This window comes from Triticum urartu, chromosome 4A (assembly GCF_056163025.1).
Source record: "Triticum urartu cultivar PI428250 chromosome 4A, HENAU_Tu73, whole genome shotgun sequence".
NCBI lineage: Eukaryota > Viridiplantae > Streptophyta > Magnoliopsida > Poales > Poaceae > Triticum > Triticum urartu.
In genome coordinates, this window is record NC_141876.1 from 463,093,297 (window position 1) to 463,111,393 (window position 18,097).

Here is an 18,097-nt window from a genome sequence, read left to right on the forward strand (position 1 = left end):
GCTATGAGGCTCATGACTTTGAATTTTTGAGGCACGTCAAAGACATGAAGCAAATTGATCGCGTGACCTCTGATCATCTTGTGATCTCCGGACTTGGGCAGAAGGGTGTGCCTAAGGATCCAGTTGATCGTAGGCAATCCTGATAGCAGATAATGCACTGAGCCAAACTTGAATGTGTCAAGTGCTTCATTCGGAATCTCCTTGTACATGTTGGACATGGAGTTGTGGTCCATCTTTTTCTTGGCATAAATGTCCAAGTCATCTGCTTGCTCCTCTGGGGCATTGATTAGCTTCGCCCATTCCTCAACAGTAGAGTTGTACCTTGTACCTTCTGACATCCATGTGATCCTGCCATCCGGATAAAAGTGTGCTGTGGATTAGAATTGCATGATCAGCTCCTCGTTCCACTTTGTGAGCTTCTGCCCAACAAAGTCTGCAACTCCACACGCACTAAAGCTGTCAAATACTCCAGGGTAGTACTCTTCATTGTCCTTGATGTAGGTCCAGTCGACCCATCTCATGTCACATACAATTGGCTTCTTGTCAAGTAGCACTGTCTCATAGAAATCCTGCTGCTCCTTGGTATGAAACCTGTAGTCCACTGCAGTCCTTCTCCTAGAAGCGTATGGATCTGCTTCTCTCCATTTCCCGAGCCCTGAGTCTCTCCTGAGCTTCATATCCTCAGCCACAGGATGAGCATTGTTGTGGTCTGGGATCTTGGGCTTGAGCTTCCGAAGGACATTTTCTTCCTCATCCTCTGCAACAGTCTCAGGCACTGGGGCCTTGTTCTTCTCAGTGGCTGGGATGCTTCTTGTGTTTCTCTTTGGTGCACTCTTAGGCTTAGATGTAGCCTTAGGTGCTTCCTTGGGCTTGGATGGAGCTCCCCCTGACCTTATGGCATCTCCCATAAGCTTGGGTGCCTTGTGCGCTAGTGCAGCTGCCTCTTCTTCCTCTTCCTCTTCCATGATGGAAGCTTTGCCAAGCACCCTAGCCACAGTCTTTTTCACCCTCTCCTTCCTTTTCTTGCCCTCAGCTGCAGCTGGCTCTTGGGAAGTGGGCTTCTCAGTTGAGGCTCTAGCCTTTGACATGGGATGCCTGCCTGCTGGCCTTTTGATCTTCAGACCTGGCTTAGTGCCTTGGGCTGGCTCAATTCTCTTGGAAGTGGCCTCTTCCTCTGCCACATAGTCGTCATCTTCAGAATCTGAGGTTCTCTTCTTTCTTTGTCTAGTGGCAGCTTTAGGCAGGTTGCTGGGTGTGCTCCTGCTGCCATCATCTGAGGAACTTGAGGGGCTAGTGCCCTCACTCAACTGCACTTGCTGCTTTGACAAGTTTTGGCTGTCGCTCTGGTCTGACATGATGCAAACTGACTGCTGACCCTGTGAATAGATTATAGAGGAGATAGAGTGGATGAGCATCACAAAATGCAGAGATTTTTCCAAAAGAATAATTCAAAAACTTAGTTTTAGTTTCCCACTGAAATCATCTCGGATCTATCGATTTTCAAACTCGGTGATACCGAAGCAGTTTTGGAACCTAAACTAGTGAACTCGGTAGGACCGAGTCACAGTTCGGTGGCACCGAGACTGCTAGGGTTTCACCGAGTTCAAAAATCGGTCACACCGATAAGTAATTATCGGTCAGACCGAGTATCACTTGTGCAATGGCATAAGCCAAATCGGTGGGACCGAGTTTTTCAACTCGGTGGGTCCGAGATGGTTTCGGCGGAAACCTAAACCTAGAATTTTCGAATCAAACCTAATCTATGAGCGTTTTGACTGGATAGAAGTTTATCAAACGTGGCTAGAAACAATATGATCACAATGTGCTAGGAATCAGATTGAGGAATAGCACAAAGATCAAGTCCATACCCTAGTTCGGTGGGGACTTGCTACGGCGGCAACGACGGGGCAGAATTCCCGTTGACGGCGGCGGAGACCAGCGACTGGAGGCTGCTGGCGGCGAGAAGACGATCCGGAGACCTCGAGGGCAGAGCAGGCTATCGCGCGGGCGAAGGGGTTCGGAGAAATTTCCAAATTTTACCCTTGACTATATATAGCCCGACCCTGTCGGTGTGACCGAGTGGAACAACTCGGTGGCACCGAGATTCATAACTGCGTGCAGTTACTGAAACTCGGTGTGACCGAAAGGTTCAAATCGGTTGCACCGAGATCGAAAACCTAGATCAACTTAATGATCTCGGTAGGACCAAAAGTGGAGTATCGGTCAGACCGAGAATCATAAAGAGGTTTTGGAAGTTTAAGTCTATGACGAATCAGGGACTCCGAGCGCTCCTCACACAGAGTGGTTTGAATCTGACTTGATCAAATTTTGTGATGCAGCATGAATAGAGTTTGAGACGAGAAAAGCATAGATAGCTAGAGAAGGTTCTTAGGCATTCTTGTCCATCCACTTGGCAAAAAGAAATAAAGCTGAACAATCAAAAACAACAAGTGGATGTCCTCGAATGAGTAAAATATGCGACCAGCATGCTCACACAATAAGATGGCAAATGAAATATGTGGCAAGGCATGCACAACCAATTCTAGCATCTATCAACAATTTGCGATGACTAGGTCATCTATATATGAGTATATTGACTTAGGAGTCAAGTGAGAACACTTGATCATAGGTCATACTCATCGTTTAAGCTCAAGTGGGGTTACCACTTTTACATAAAGCATTGTTGTGTTCACATCTTTAGAGTTGCTTTAGCTCAAGTCTTAGAGTAAAGCTCCCCCTAGATGTGATATCCCCCCTAAGAGGGATGAACTAACCTTGGGTTTTGTCGATGATGACTTCATGTAGATATTGAAGATGTGGATGATCAATGTTGATGTAGATCTCTTGGAGCTATCCATTTGAGTGAATTGCACTTTCAATACCTACATGAGTTAGTCCCACAAGGAACAAACAAGGATATCCATAGACATAGAGTGATGCACACAAACGATGATGTCCATGAAAACTTTTAGGTTACCTCGTCCCTTGTCTTACCAACAAGAGGGTTTGTGACTCCTTGAATTAGTGCAAGATGTGGAAGTTGATTGCACTTGTTCTTGCCAAAATGATAAGAGTGAAGTATGTTGGCAGAGTCACCCTCAATAACTCTCTAGTTCTTCTTCTTTTGGATCCACATCATCTTGATGGGAATCCTTGGAGTTGTAGTCGTACTTGATGAAGTAGAACTTGAAGTAGTCTTGGGAATCCACTTGACTAAGGTCTTAGGAGCTTCTTCAAATGCATCAATTTCCTCTTGAAGCTTGTCCTTGCCTTTTTGCTCGTAGTATTGTGGTGGAAGATCATCTTGAGCTTGTGTCCCCTTGAAAGAAGTATACTTCTCTTGTTGAGGGACAAACTTTGTCTTGGGGTATTGATCTTATTCCCATTCAACTCCATTGGCATTGAACTTTCGTTCAAAACCAACACCTTGATTCTTCCGGTGCATTCCTTGCTTGTGCACAATTTCCTCGAATTGCTTACTCCCGGCAAGGCTTTCGTACACTCCTTTCTCTATAATTCCCTTCAATAAGCTATTTTCTTGCTCAAGTGTAACTTGGCTAAGAGAATCATTAGTGGAATCAAGAGAACTACTAGAAGCAACAATATTGAATTTAGCATGATCATTGTTACTACTAGAGGAAGAATCTTTCTTGTTAGACTTGACTTGAGGCATGTAAGTGGATAAGAGTAAACGCTTGGCAATGTAAGAAGAACTTTTCTTGCGGAGATCATCATTGATTACCTTTAAGAACTCATGCTCTTGCTCAAGATTGAGCTTTTCAAAGCGTAGTTTCTCATGAGCTCTTAAAAGTTCTCGATGATCTTCGAAGATAGTGTCATGAGCTAACTTAAGTGTTTTTAGTTCTTTAGTTAGAGCCTCAATCTTCTCCTTATCATTGTCACTCGTTTTATCTTGATTAGCATGATTAATTGGTATTTCATCATAGTATTCATCACTAGAGTTGTCACCAAGCAAATCATCACCTAACAAGTCATCTTCATCACTATTAAAATCAACATACTCGGGGTGTGTTACCTTAGGACCTTTGGCCATGAAGCATCTTCCAATTCCTTCATTTGGTGAGTCAAATATGTCGTAGGAGTTGGTTGACACAAGTGCTAGACCGGCAACACCTTCATCTTGAGTAACTTCGGAGTCGGAGTGATAAGTTCTCTCGGAGTGGCTGTCGGAGTCGGAGCCGGATACCCATTCACCAACATGAGCTTGATGTCTTCGTCTTGTGTCTCTCCTTGATGATTTTTCCTTCCTTTCCGAATCCTTGCTTCTCCGTGAGTATCTTCGTTCATAACGATCATCTCTACTCCTTCTCTCTCTTGGTGGTGATACTTTGCTTCTTCTTTTTGGAGAATCTTCTCTTCTCTTGTAGGGGGCCGTACACTCATTGGAATAGTGTCCGGGTCTTCCACAATTGTAACAGTTTCGCTCTCGACTAGAAGATCTTTTGTCATTGTAGGACCTTGACTTGGAGCTTCTATCTTTGTTTCTACTCTTCTAGAACTTGTTGAAGTTCTTCACCATTAAGCTCAATTCTTCATTGAAGTCTTGTTTCTCACTTGATGATGTAGGGGCTTCACATGAGGCTTTATAGGCACCACTTGATTTGTTGTGAAGTTCCTCTTTATCCTTAAGTGACATCTCATGAGCAACAATTCTTCCAATCACCTCCGTTGGCTTGAGATCTTTGTAATTGTGCATCATTTGGATCAATGTGCACACGGTATCATATTTTCCATCCAAGGCTCTTAGAATCTTCTTGATGATGAATCTATCGGTCATCTCTTCACTTCCTAAGCCGGCAATCTCATTTGTGATGAGAGCAAGCCTAGAGTACATTTCAGCGACACCTTCACCATCCTTCATCTTGAACTTGTCAAGTTGGCTTTGAAGCACATCCAACTTGGATTCCTTGACGGAGTCGGTACCTTCGTGCATATCAATCAAAGTGTCCCAAATTTCCTTTGCATTCTCAAGGCGGCTGATTTTGTTGAATTCTTCGGGGCACAATCCGTTGAAGAGAATATCACAAGCTTGAGCATTATATTGGAACATCTTCAACTCATCCGTGGTAGCTTCACGGTTTGGTTCTCTCCCGTCAAAGAAGTCACCTTGCAAACCAACATACACAATAGCCCAAACAGCAGGGTTATGTCCAAGAATATGCATTTTCATTTTATGCTTCCAACTAGCAAAATTAGTACCATCAAAGTAAGGACCTCTATGGTGATAATTTCCCTCGCTAGACGCCATACTCTCCTAGGTTGTGAAACCAAGGCTATGACCACCAAAAGCTATGGAGATCAAGCAAATGGAGACCAAAGCTCTGATACCACTTGTAGGATCGAAAGTATCTCTAGAGGGGGGTGATTAGACTACTTGACCAAATAAAAACTTAACCTTTTCCCAATTTTAGTTCTTGGCAGATATTAGCTATTTTAGGACAAGTCAAGCAATCATCACACAATTCAAGCAAGCATGCAAAGAGTATATTGGCAGCGGAAAGTAAAGCATGAAACTTGCAAGAATGTAAAGGGAAGGGTTTGGAGAATTCAAACGCTATTGAAGACACGGATGTTTTTCCCGTGGTTCGGATAGGTGGTGCTATCCTACATCCACATTGATGGAGACTTCAACCCACGAAGGGTAACGGTTGCGCGAGTCCACACAGGGCTCCACCCAAGGGCAACGGTTGCGCGAGTCCACACAGGGCTCCACCCACGAAGGGTCCACGAAGAAGCAACCACCCACAAAGGGTCCACGAAGAAGCAACCTTGTCTATCCCACCATGGCCATCGCCCACGAAGGACTTGCCTCACTAGAGGTAGATCTTCACGAAGTAGGCGATCTCCTTGCCCTTACAAACTCCTTGGTTCAACTCCACAATCTTGTCGGAGGCTCCCAAGTGACACCTAGCCAATCTAGGAGACACCACTCTCCAAGAAGTAACAAATGGTGTGTAGGTAATGAACTCCTTGCTCTTGTGCTTCAAATGATAGTCTCCCCAACACTCAACTCCCTCTCATAGGATTTGGATTTGGTGGAAAGAAGATTTGAGTGGAAAGCAACTTGGGAAGGCTAGAGATCAAGATTCATATGGTAGGAATGGAATGTCTTGGTCTCAACACATGAGTAGGTGGTTCTCTCTCAGAACATATGAGTTGGAATGATGTGTGTGTTTTGATGGCTCTCTCACTGAATAAGAAAGAGGTGGAGGGGTATATATAGCCTCCACACAAAATCCAACCGTTACACACAATTTACCAATCTCGGTGGGACCGAATCAGAAAACTCGGTCTGACTGAAATAGTAATCCTAGTGACCGTTAGGAATTTCGGTGGGACTGACATGCAACTCGGTAGGACCGATTTGGTTAGGGTTTGGGCATAACGTAATCTCGGTGAGACCGATTACACAAACTCGGTGAGACCAAATTTGGTAACTAGCTAACCAGAGAGTTGGTCAGGCAAACTCGGTGGGACCGATTTGCTCTTTCGGTGAGACCGAGTGGAACTCGGTGAGACCGAAAAGTTACAAAGGGGAAACACTGAGTTTACATTGCAATCTCGGTGGGACCGATTCGCTCTTTCGGTGGGACCGAAAAGTTATGAAAGGGAAACAGAGAGTTTGCAACCCCATCTCGGTGAGACCGAGATCCTTATCGGTAGAACCGAATTGCTAGGGTTTGGCAGTGGCTAATGACAAGTGAAACTCGGTGGCGCCGGATAGGAAGAATCGGTAGGACCGAGTTTGGCTTAGGGTTTAGGTCATATTTGGATATGGTAAAGTAGTTGAGGGTTTTGGAGCATATCACTAAGCACATGAAGCAAGAGGCTCATTAAGCAACACCTCATCCCTCCTTAATAGTATTGGCTTTTCCTAAAGACTCAATGTGATCTTGGATCACTAAAATATAAAATGAAGAGTCTTGAGCTTTTGAGCTTGAGCCAATCCTTTGTCCTTAGCATTTTGAGGGTTCCACTTTCACATCCATGCCATGCCAATCATTGAGCTTTTCTGAAATAATCATCTTGGAATAGCATTAGCTCAATGACCTATATGTTGTTATGAATTACCAAAACCACCTAGGGATAGTTGCACTTTCAGCCGCCTTGCCGTAGACTCCCCAGGAGGCGGCTCTTCGCCCTGTGGTCTTGAGGGGCGCAGCCTGCCCCGATGTCTTGAAAGGTTATGGGCCTCGGGTTGGCCTACCCGTGGCCCATTACTCCGACAGATATAAATATACTATCTTAGACATCTTTTATGATTGTGAGCACTCATTAAAATATGACATGCTAAAGAGTTGACATTGGACAAGGAAGACAACGTAATGGGTTATGTTTTCTTACATCTGAGATAAATTATATTGTCTTGGATCTTCCAACATGATGAGCTTGTCTTTCCCACTCATGCTAGCCAAATTTATTGCACCAAGTAGAGATACTACTTGTGCTTCCAAATGCCCTTAAACTAGTCTTGCCATAAGAGTCCACCATATCTACCTATGGATTGAGTGAGATCCATCAAGTAAGTTGTCATCGGTGCAAGAAATAAAAATTGCTCTCTAAATATGTATGATTGATTGGTGTGGAGGAAATAAGCTTTATACGAGCGTGTGATATGGAAGTAATAAAAGCGACAGACTGCATAATAAAGGTCCATATCACAAGTGGCAATATAAAGTAACGTTCTTTCGTATTAAGATTTTGAGCATCCAACCATAAAAGAGCATGACAACCTCTGCTTCCCTCTGCGAAGGGCCTATCTTTTACTTTTATCTCCTACATTGCATAAGAGTCATGGTTATCTTCACCCTTCCTTTTTATGTTTTATCCTTTGGCAAGCCCAATATGTTGGAAAGATCCTGGTATATATGGCTAATTGGATGTGAGTTTTCATGAACTATTACTGTTGATATTACCCTTGAGGTAAAACGTTGGGAGGCAAAACTATAAGCCCCTATCTTTCTCTGCGTCCGATTAAAACTCCATACCCATAAGTATTGCGTGAGTGTCAGCAATTGTGAAAGATTATATGATAGTTGAGTATGTGGACTTGCTGAAAAGCTCTTATACATTGACTCTTTCCTATGTTATGATAAATTGCAATTGCGTCAATGACTGAGATTGTAGTTGTTAGTTTTCAATGAAGTTTACGATTCATACTTGATATTGTGATTGAATTATTACTCTAGCATTAGAGATTGTATGACAAGAATTATATAAGTTCCTGTTCTAAGAATGATCATGATGCCCTCATGTCCGTATTTTATTTTTATCGACACCTCTATCTCTAAACATGTGGACATATTTTTCAATTTCGGCTTTTCGCTTGAGGACAAGCGAGGTCTAAGCTTGGGGGAGTTGATACATCCATTTTGCATCATGCTTTTATATCGATATTTATTGCATTATGGGCTGTTATTACACATTATGTCACAATACTTATGCCTATTCTCTCTTATTTTACAAGGTTTACATAAAGAGGGAGAGTGCCGACAGCTGGGATTCTGGGATGGAAAAGGAGCAAATATTAGAGACCTATTCTGCACAACTCCAAAAGTCTTGAAACTTCACGGAAGATGTTTTCCAAATATATAAAAAATACTGAGAGCAAGGACTTCACCAGGGGGGCCACACCCTGCCCACGAGGGTGGGGGGCGCGCCCTACTCCCTGGGCGCGCCCCTACCTCGTGGGCCCCCTGGTGGCCCTCCGGTGACCATCTGCTATATGGATTCTTTCAATGGGAAAAAAAATCATAAGCCATCTTCTCAGACGAAACTCTGCCGTCACGAGGCGGAACCTTGGCGGAACCAATCTAGGGTTCTGGCAGAGCTGTTCTGCCGGGGAAACTTCCCTCCCAGAGGGGGAAATCATCGCCACCGTCATCACCAACGCTCCTCTCATCGGGAGAGGGCAATCTCCATCAACATCTTCATCAGCACCATCTCATCTCAAAACCCTAGTTCATCTCTTGTATCCAATTCTTGTCTCCAAGTCCGGGATTGGTGCTAGTAGGTTGCTAGTAGTGTTAATTACTCCTTGTAGTTGATGCTAGTTGGTTTATTTGGTGGAAGATCATATGTTCAGATCCTATATGCATATTAATACCCCTCTGATTATGAACATGTTTATGCTTTGTGAGTAGTTACTTTTGTTCCTGAGGACATGGGAGAAGTCTTGCTATTAATAGTCATGTGAATTTGGTATTCGTTCGATATTTTGATGAGATGTGTGTTGTCTCTCCTCTAGTGGTGTTATGTGAACGTCGACTACATGACACTTCACCATTATTTGGGCCTAGAGGAAGGCATTGGGAAGTAATAAGTAGATGATGGGTTGCTAGAGTGACAGAAGCTTAAACCCTAGTTTATGCGTTGCTTCGTAAGGGGCTGATTTGGATCCATATTTCATGCTATGGTTAGTTTTACCTTAATACTTTTGTTGTAGTTGCGGATGCTTGCAATAGAGGTTAATAATAAGTGGAATGCTTGTCCAAGTAAGGGCAATACCCAAGCACCGGTCCACCCACATACCAAATTATTAAAGTACCGAACGCGAATCATATGAACATGATGAAAACTAGATTGACGATATTCCCATGTGTCCTTGGGAGCGCTTTACATCATATAAGAGTTTTTCCAGGCTTGTCCTTTGCTACAAAAAGGATTGGGCCACCTTGCTGCACCTTATTTACTTTTGTTACTTGTTGCTCGTTACAAATTATCTTATCACAAAACTATCTGTTACCACTTATTTCAGTACTTGCAGAGAATACCTTGCTGGAAACCGCTTATCATTTCCTTCTGCTCCTCATTGGGTTCGACACTATTACTTATCGAAAGGACTACGATAGATCCCCTATACTTGTCGGTCATCAATGTCTTCACCTTCGCCACTAGCCGCAGGATTCGCGGCATCACTGATCTATTGAAAGTATAGTGGGGTTTTAATGCCCAAAGCTATGGATGTCGTGTTCTCCACAGGGACTAGGCGACGGCGACTATGCTCGGCTAAATCTAGGTCACACGATGTTGAGTGATGAAAATAGAAAATAATACCAACACCAACAAAGATCATCAACAAAGGGAATGACACAGAGGCAAAGGGAGATGAAGATTATCTTCACTTTCTCTTTTTGGTATTTTCATATCATTTTAGAAACTAAATACTGACATAGGACATCAGCATCTACAGAAAGAAAGTAACAAGAGGTAATCACAAATATATCTAGCAGACATATATAAGAAAAGGAAGATGCATTTATATCACAGTCCTTTATAACACAAGTACTGGAGCTAAAACATATACTACAAAACTGAACAAGTTTCTTTGAAATAAGAGCAGTACACGAGTGACAACACATAAATGAACGAGATTATACAAACCACAAGACTAGTACCCACAGATCAACACAACAGTAATTAACAACTAAAAGTTACTAGTAGAAATTAACTAGTACAGGGAGAACAAACACACAGGGGTGAATACATTCATATGCTAGCAGAATATTAATACACCGAAGCAATTTCTAATAGATCAATTATCTCCCAAATTAACAATATATTTTACCAGTACCAAACTGAACAAATAACAAGTTGCTAGCTCTTATAAAATCTGAATATATCAAGTACTAAACATCTCAAATTACATAAACTACAGAGAGAACAACAGCAATAGGGAGATGAGTGTGAAGGAGTAGAAGCAGATCACGGGGAAAAGGAACAGCAGCAGTTGATGCGGGTGAACAGAAGCAGCAGCAACGGAGGATAGAGCAGCAACAAGGTAGGGGAAGAAGCAGAGCTAGGGAAGCAGAGGAAGCAGCAGGGACGCAAGAAAAGGAGCAGCAGCAAAGACGTGGGAGAAGAAGCAGTAGAAGCAGTAGGTTCAGAGAAGGAGCAGCAGCAAGGTTTGGGCAAGAAGAGAAGCAGCGGCAAGGGCGTGGAGAAGAGAGACAGCAGGAGGCGCTTGGAGAGTGGAGAAGGATGGCAGTAGGGGCACTCGCGCGGAGGAAGGTTGAGTGGTGGCGCGGTGAAGGGAGATGCAACGGATGGTGGTGCTGATGCGGCGCTGGTGGATGCGTTGTTGGATGGGTGTGGAGTGGTGGATGGAGATGCAGTGGCGCGCCGCCACGCCGGCCTGACCGCAGCGGCGGCCGGAGGTGGAGAAGGATGCAGGGGAAGGAGAGGGAGATGTCAGGCCTCATTTTGGGGATTGAGAGCGCTAGGGATTTGACCCCCTCGATCAGATCTTCCATTTGCACGTTGGCCCTCCTTCTTCCTTCTTTTGGCACAAGATGATCCCTCCACTTCTTAAGCTAGCCCCCCTAAGCTTTAATCTTCTTCAAGCTTGAGTCCCTCTTTCTTCTCTTCTTGCCCGTGATATTGTTCCTCAATTCTTTCTAGACAGAAACTTGTAGATTATAGTGCCTTGTCGCACTTTTCTGCAAAAGAAACACAATGACTAATAAATGATTCATTATATGATTTTCATGCAAATATTCAACTAAACTTAGCAAGAATAGATGGGCATAACTCAATGAATGGTATAATTCAATGCCAAAATTATGTATATGAAATGTGCTTATCAAGTTCCCCCACACTTAAATCTTTGCTTGTCCTCAAGCAAAGGAATATGACAAGAACTAGATAGTGAATTGTGAACTGACTGCAGAATGTCAAGTGAAGTAGATCTCTAAACAGTGCATGCTTCAGACTTAGTTAGTGAAAATTAATGGTTAGAGTGCTAGAAAGCAGTAGGACACTAGTAAACTCGACCATTTTTAAACTTTTGCAATGATAAACAAAGATTATCAAGGTCAAATGCTGACTGTGCCAAAAGGTTCCTAAAGAGAGCATGATCCTGAGAACAAAAGGAACTTGAATTAAATCACTTATTTGCAGAAATATAACATTGTGGTTGAACCACTTATTAAATGTGAAGGAAGTAATGATAACATTTTACCAGTCTCACCAAAGGAGCATACCACCGATCCCGAGAACATGGTATACACCTGGCTCGACCAATTATTAGTTTTTTTAGTTTGTCTCCCCAAAGGAACATACCACCGATCCCGAGAATATGGTATACACCTGGTTCGACAATCACAATTTTTTAAATATAATTAACTCCTATCCGATCCAACCAGATTTCACAAGCCACCGATCCAGGGAACATGACATGCTACTGTTAGGTAAGATCAGATAATTATTTATTCATTATTACTTATTTAACAAATGAATACAAAAAGGAAACAAGAATCATCACTCATCCAAGTCTGGTTCACATACTACCGATCCAGGGAGCATAGCATGCTAGTCCATAGTGGTGAGTGATTGCTCTGAATGGGAACACATTGGGCACAAACTCAGCATCTGACACTTAATGATCTAGGTATATCGAGGTAAAAGCAGAAAATGATTAAGTTTTCTAGTGAACTAGGGATTTGAGCACTCGAAACTAATAGCTTTCACTAATTTCAGCAAAGCAAGCAATATGTAGATCACTAGTTTACAAGGCATTCAGAAATCAAGTTACACTAATTCACATCAAGCACAATATGTCAAATAAAATTCAGCGGGACATCATTTAAGAAATGGCTCAAGCAACTCAAATATCAAATGATTTCAGCATTATCAATGGATGATATATTCAGATTGGGGTCATGAAATAGCTCACCGGGCTTTGATGGTGTAGCACTCGCTTGATCACTCTCTAAGTTGCGGTTCTTCTCCATTGCTTCCTCGTGCATGCTCTAGCTTCACTCTTCTTCGCGTGTGCCCATTGCTTCTCCTCATCACCATGCCGTGAATCCACCAGGATCCCAGGGAATGTCATCTCGAACTCGGTCAACTCGCAGTAAATGGTGCATAAGCATCAACCTAAAAGAACACTCAACAACCAAGCCAATACAAGTGATAGAGAGAATGCCCTCTAAGTCGTTGATAGAGTACCCTATCATATAAGTATATCTATTGGGCAAATCAGGAACATGTATCAACAACAAGTCACAGGGTGCATAGGCAATATCAGCGATATGACATAACTTATCCAGAAAGCTGACATAATACCTGAAATGGCCTTGGAGAAGTTTTATGACTACCTCAACTGAAGATACCATGGAAGGCATGGTAGTAGAAACTTCCATCGGGCTTGTATCGACAGGTGAAATAGTAGGGCTTTGCTCCTTGACATCTGAAGTGACCTCATCATAATCAACAATGAAGATTTCCATCTCAGGCTCAAGCGTTGAAGAATCGATGTGGCTAACATCATCAAAGGTGAACTTTTTCATATCTGGCTCTAGCAGCACATGATCAATATCAACCAAAGGTATCTCCTCAATATCAAAAGTAACTAACTGTAGCTCTGGTTCATCCACACAAGAATCATCACAATGCAAAACTGAATCTAGAATGCTAGTATCCAATGATTTGAAGTGTGTGTGTCAACTAGGATGGTGTCATCATCATCAAAGATAATCCATGAAAGCTCAATCTTGTCACATGGAGAAACTGGTTTCGGCTTTTGTGTAAGAGATTCTTGCTGAGATGAAGTGATTTGTTGCAAGCAAGCAACTGGGCCAGAGGTGGGCTTCTCATTGTACCACTGAAGTTGGTGGAAGGCTATGTTCTCAATCAGCAGAAAAGCATCATCAAGTGTCTTGTTTGTAACAGCTCCACCCGCTGCCATATCAACGTAAGATCGAGTGTCCGAAGTCAATCCTCTATAGAATAGCTGCAGCTCTAACCATCTCTCGAGCCCGTGGTTAGGACATCTCCTGAATAAGGCTTTGTACCTCTCCCAAGCATCATACAAGCTCTCGCCTTCACACTGAATGAAGCTGAAGATCTCATCTCGAATTGCGGACTGCTTGTGTAGTGGGAAATATTTATCCAAGAAAGCTCGTGATATCTCATTCCAACTGAATGATCTTGATGGCAAGGATCGATACCAAGCACGAGCATCATCTCGGAGAGAGAATGTGAACAGCATGCACTTGATAACATCTTGAGGAACTCCATGATACTTTACTGTATCTGAATACTCCATCACTCGGAGCAAGTGCTCATAAGGGTCTTCAGTAGGCAGTCCTCCAAACTGTTGTTGTTGAACCAAAGCAATAAGACTAGGTTTCAGCTCGAAGTTCTCTGCCTCAATAGTTGGCCAAACCGGTCCTGTGATATAGCATTGACTTTTGGGCATCCAAAGGTCATGAAGCAATGCCATCTTAACCGAGTGTAACTATAGAACAACCTGCAATTAGTTCAGATTTCCTACGCACACTCATAAACAGTAAACACTAGTCAGAAAGTTAGTATCCTAATAAGCCGAAGCAACAAAAACTAAGAAGGTAAAAGAAGCACCGAAAAAGAAATACAGAGTGAATTAAACGATGAAATAAACTAAACCTAGTCTATAGCCTAACACAGTCACTCGACGCTAGTCCCCGACAACGGCGCCAAAATGATCTATTGAAAGTATAGTGGGGTTTTAACGCCCAAAGCTACGTATGTCGTGTTCTCCACAGGGACTAGGCGACGGTGACTATGCTCGGCTAAATCTAGGTCACACGATGTTGAGTGATGAAAATAGAAAATAATACCAACACGAACAAGGATCATCAACAAAGGGAATGACACAGAGGCAAAGGGAGATGAAGATTATCTTCACTTTCTCTTTGTGCTATTTTCATATCATTTTAGAAACTAAATACTGACACAGGACATCAGCATCTACAGAAAGAAAGTAACAAGAGATGATCACAAATATATCTAGCAGACATATATAAGAAAAGGAAGATGCATTTATATCACAGTCCTTTATAACACAAGTACTGGAGCTAAAACGTATACTACAAAACCGAACAAGTTTCTTTGAAATAAGAGCAGTACATGAGTGACAACACATAAATGAACGAGATTATACAAACCACAAGATTAGTACCCACAGATCAACACAACAGTAATTAACAACTAAAAGTTACTAGTAGAAATTAACTCGTACAGGGAGAACAAACACACAGGGGTGAATACATTCATATGCTAGCAGAATATTAATACACCGAAGCAATTTCTAATAGATCAATTATCTCCCAAATTAACAATATATTTTACCAGTACCAAACTGAACAAATAACAAGTTGCTAGCTCTTATAAAATCTGAATATATCAAGTACTAAACATCTCAAATTACATAAACTTCAGAGAGAACAGCAGCAGTAGGGAGATGAGTGTGAAGGAGTAGAAGCAGATCATGGGGAAAAGGAACAGTAGCAGTTGATGCGGGTGAAGAGAAGCAGCAGCAACGGAGGATAGAGCAGCAGCAAGGTAGGGGAAGAAGCAGAGCTAGGGAAGTAGAGGAAGCAGCAGGGATGCAAGAAAAGGAGCAGCAGCAAAGACGTGGGAGAAGAAGCAGTAGAAGCAGCAGGTTCAGAGAAGGAGCACAAGCAAGGTTTGGGCAAGAAGAGAAGCAGCGGCAAGGGCGTGGATAAGAGAGACAGCAGGAGGCGCTTGGAGAGTGGAGAAGGATGGCAGCAGGGGCACTCGCGCGGAGGAAGGTTGAGTGGTGGCGCGGTGAAGGGAGATGCAACGGATGGTGGTGCAGATGCGGCGCTGGTGGATGCGTTGTTGGATGGGTGTGGAGTGGTGGATGGAGATGCAGTGGCGCGCCGCCACGCCGGCCTGACTGCGGCGGCGGCCGGAGGTGGAGAAGGATGCAGGGGAAGGAGAGGGAGATGTCAGGCCTCATTTTGGGGATTGAGAGCGCTAGGGATTTGACCCCCTCGATCAGATCTTCCATTTGCACGTTGGCCCTCCTTCTTCCTTCTTTTGGGACAAGATGATCCCTCCACTTCTTAAGATAGCCCCCCTAAGCTTTAATCTTCTTCAAGCTTGAGTCCCTCTTTCTTCTCTTCTTGCCCGTGATATTGTTCCTCAATTCTTTCTAGACAGAAACTTGTAGATTATAGTGCCTTGTCGCACTTTTCTAAAAAAGAAACACAATGACTAATAAATGATTCATTATATGATTTTCATGCAAATATTCAACTAAACTTAGCAAGAATAGATGGGCATAACTCAACGAATGGTATAATTCAATACCAAAATTATGTATATGAAATGTGCTTATCAATCACCAGACAGAGGATCGGAGACAAAGCCGCGAAACTTCCCCTGCAAAGCCTCCACTTGACCTTGAACGACTGCGGCGACGGTCTCATAGAGATCTTCAGCCACAGGCTCTAGCAGTTCGTCATGCTGGGCGTTGGGGTCGCGAAGGTGCAGATGGCTGAGGACACGGGTAAGAGCGGCTGAAGACAGAACGCGAGCTTCCGCCTCCGCCATGGGACCGAGGCCCTCAACGACCTCCTCAAGTGCCTTCACCATGAGAGGAAGCAACTGGGCGGGGCCGTCCTCGTCAGTATCTAGCGACTTCTCCAGGCCACGCTCATAGAGCGTTTTTAGCGCCTTTCGAGATCTCTTCTCAAGATCGGCGAAGGCCACACGGTCTTCGGCCAAGACCCGTGCCTTGGCGTTGAGATCGGCATCCTCCACCCCCATTTTCTGCTCTAGCTCCTCCAACCGGTTGCGCTCGGCAACCTACCTTTTCCCCAGCTCCGCCAGCTCAGCATCACGGTTCTTGACGGCTTCCTCCCGGGCCTTCATCTCCTTCTCCTCTGCTTCGCGGCGGCGCGCCTCTTCGGCATGCTTATCGCGTAGGCTCCGCAACTCGCCCTCCAGTGCTTGGCAGCGGTCACGGGCGGCCTGGGCGTCTTTCAGTGCCACCTCATGATCGGCTGCAGCGCCGAAGGCCCCTTGCTTCTCCCTCTCAGAAGCCGCAACAGCCTGGCCCAGCCTCGCGCGTACCGCCAGGTCAGAGTGAAGCCAGTCGGAGGCCAACTCCAGACGCCTGGCCACCAGGCGCGGGTCAGCGCTCAGGAGATCTGCTTGCAGTTGGGTCATCCCTAAAAAGGCATGCTCCAAGACGGTAGCAGGAGCAGAGGAACCAAGGAGTGGAGGCGCAGCAGTAGGAGGAAGTGGCGCCGTCACCAGGGCTTGGGAGTCCACGGGCCCCGGAGCAGCTGGGACCTCATCAGCCACGCCAAGTACCGGCACCTCCGGAGCCAGCGGGGCCATGGGGGCTGACTCCATGCGACGGAGCTCATCTTGGCCCCGCGAAGATGACTGAGCTGGGGAGGCACGGGCGATGTTGCCTCCTTGCTCTGCGGAGGGAGGCACAACTGCTTTACTGTCCTTCCTCTTCTTCGCCGAAGATGTCGGCCTGATCAACCCAAGGCGAGCGTCAGAAAAAAACAAGCACCTGCACGGACCAAGCGAAGATCGAAACACCTACCAGTCCACCGCAAGGTACTCCACCCTTCACTTGTGAAGCTTGAGGCCCGACAGCATCAGGACCTGAGGAGCAGGCGCTTGGGCTCTGTGGCACCATGCGATGCGGAGGCGGAACCGGATCCAGCCCTAGGAGGTGTTGGAGTGGAGGCGGCACCACGGTCCACCAGCGACGACCTACCCTTCATCGGGACAAGGGGTTGCTCCTTCCCTCCTTGGTTGGCGGCGGCCTCAGCATCATCAGGAAGGGCGCGGAGAATCTCGGCCTTGCTCGGAGGGGAGGTCTCCTCCACCTCTTCCGGGGTCTCCTCAGAGTCCTCCTCCTCCTCCCCCTCTCCGCGGGACTCGCCAGAAGACACCTCCACGGGCTTTGGCGCCGAAGGAGCTCCCAAAAGCACCGGCGGCACCAGCCCGCGTGCATCAAAAGTCGGCCTGGAGGCGACGAATTCCTCCTGGTCCCTGCATTGGAACAGGGGAATGAAGGCGCTAGGCGGGTACTCCCGGTTGTCTCCAACTATGAGGTGCAGGACGGCATCCAGTTCGTCGTCAGGCAGGTCCCCCGGCCTCAGACGGGCCTTGTTTTCCCCTTCTTCAAGCTGCCAGAAGGGGCGTGCGCGCCTAGAGTGGGGCGACCCGCAGCGTCAAGAACTCCCTCAGGAGCATCGCTCCCGTTATTTTGGCCGCCCTCGCATTGCCCGGCTTCAGGTCAGCCATCATCTGCTCCAACACT

At 45.0% G+C, this 18,097-nt stretch overlaps 1 non-coding gene and 1 pseudogene across 2 annotated transcripts; one reads left to right on the forward strand and one right to left on the reverse strand.

Moving 5' to 3' along the window:
- Positions 1 to 10,527: 10,527 nt before the first annotated feature.
- Positions 10,528 to 15,835, reverse strand: LOC147976172 (uncharacterized; annotated as a pseudogene). The gene is made up of 2 exons (XR_015601360.1): positions 12,695 to 15,835; positions 10,528 to 11,459 (listed from the first exon to the last, which is right to left on the reverse strand). The product of XR_015601360.1 is annotated as an uncharacterized LOC147976172 (transcript).
- LOC125517707 (small nucleolar RNA R71) lies at positions 13,776 to 13,879 on the forward strand. Its single transcript, XR_007287750.2, has one exon. It is a non-coding gene; the product is annotated as a small nucleolar RNA R71 (small nucleolar RNA).
- Positions 15,836 to 18,097: the final 2,262 nt, after the last annotated feature.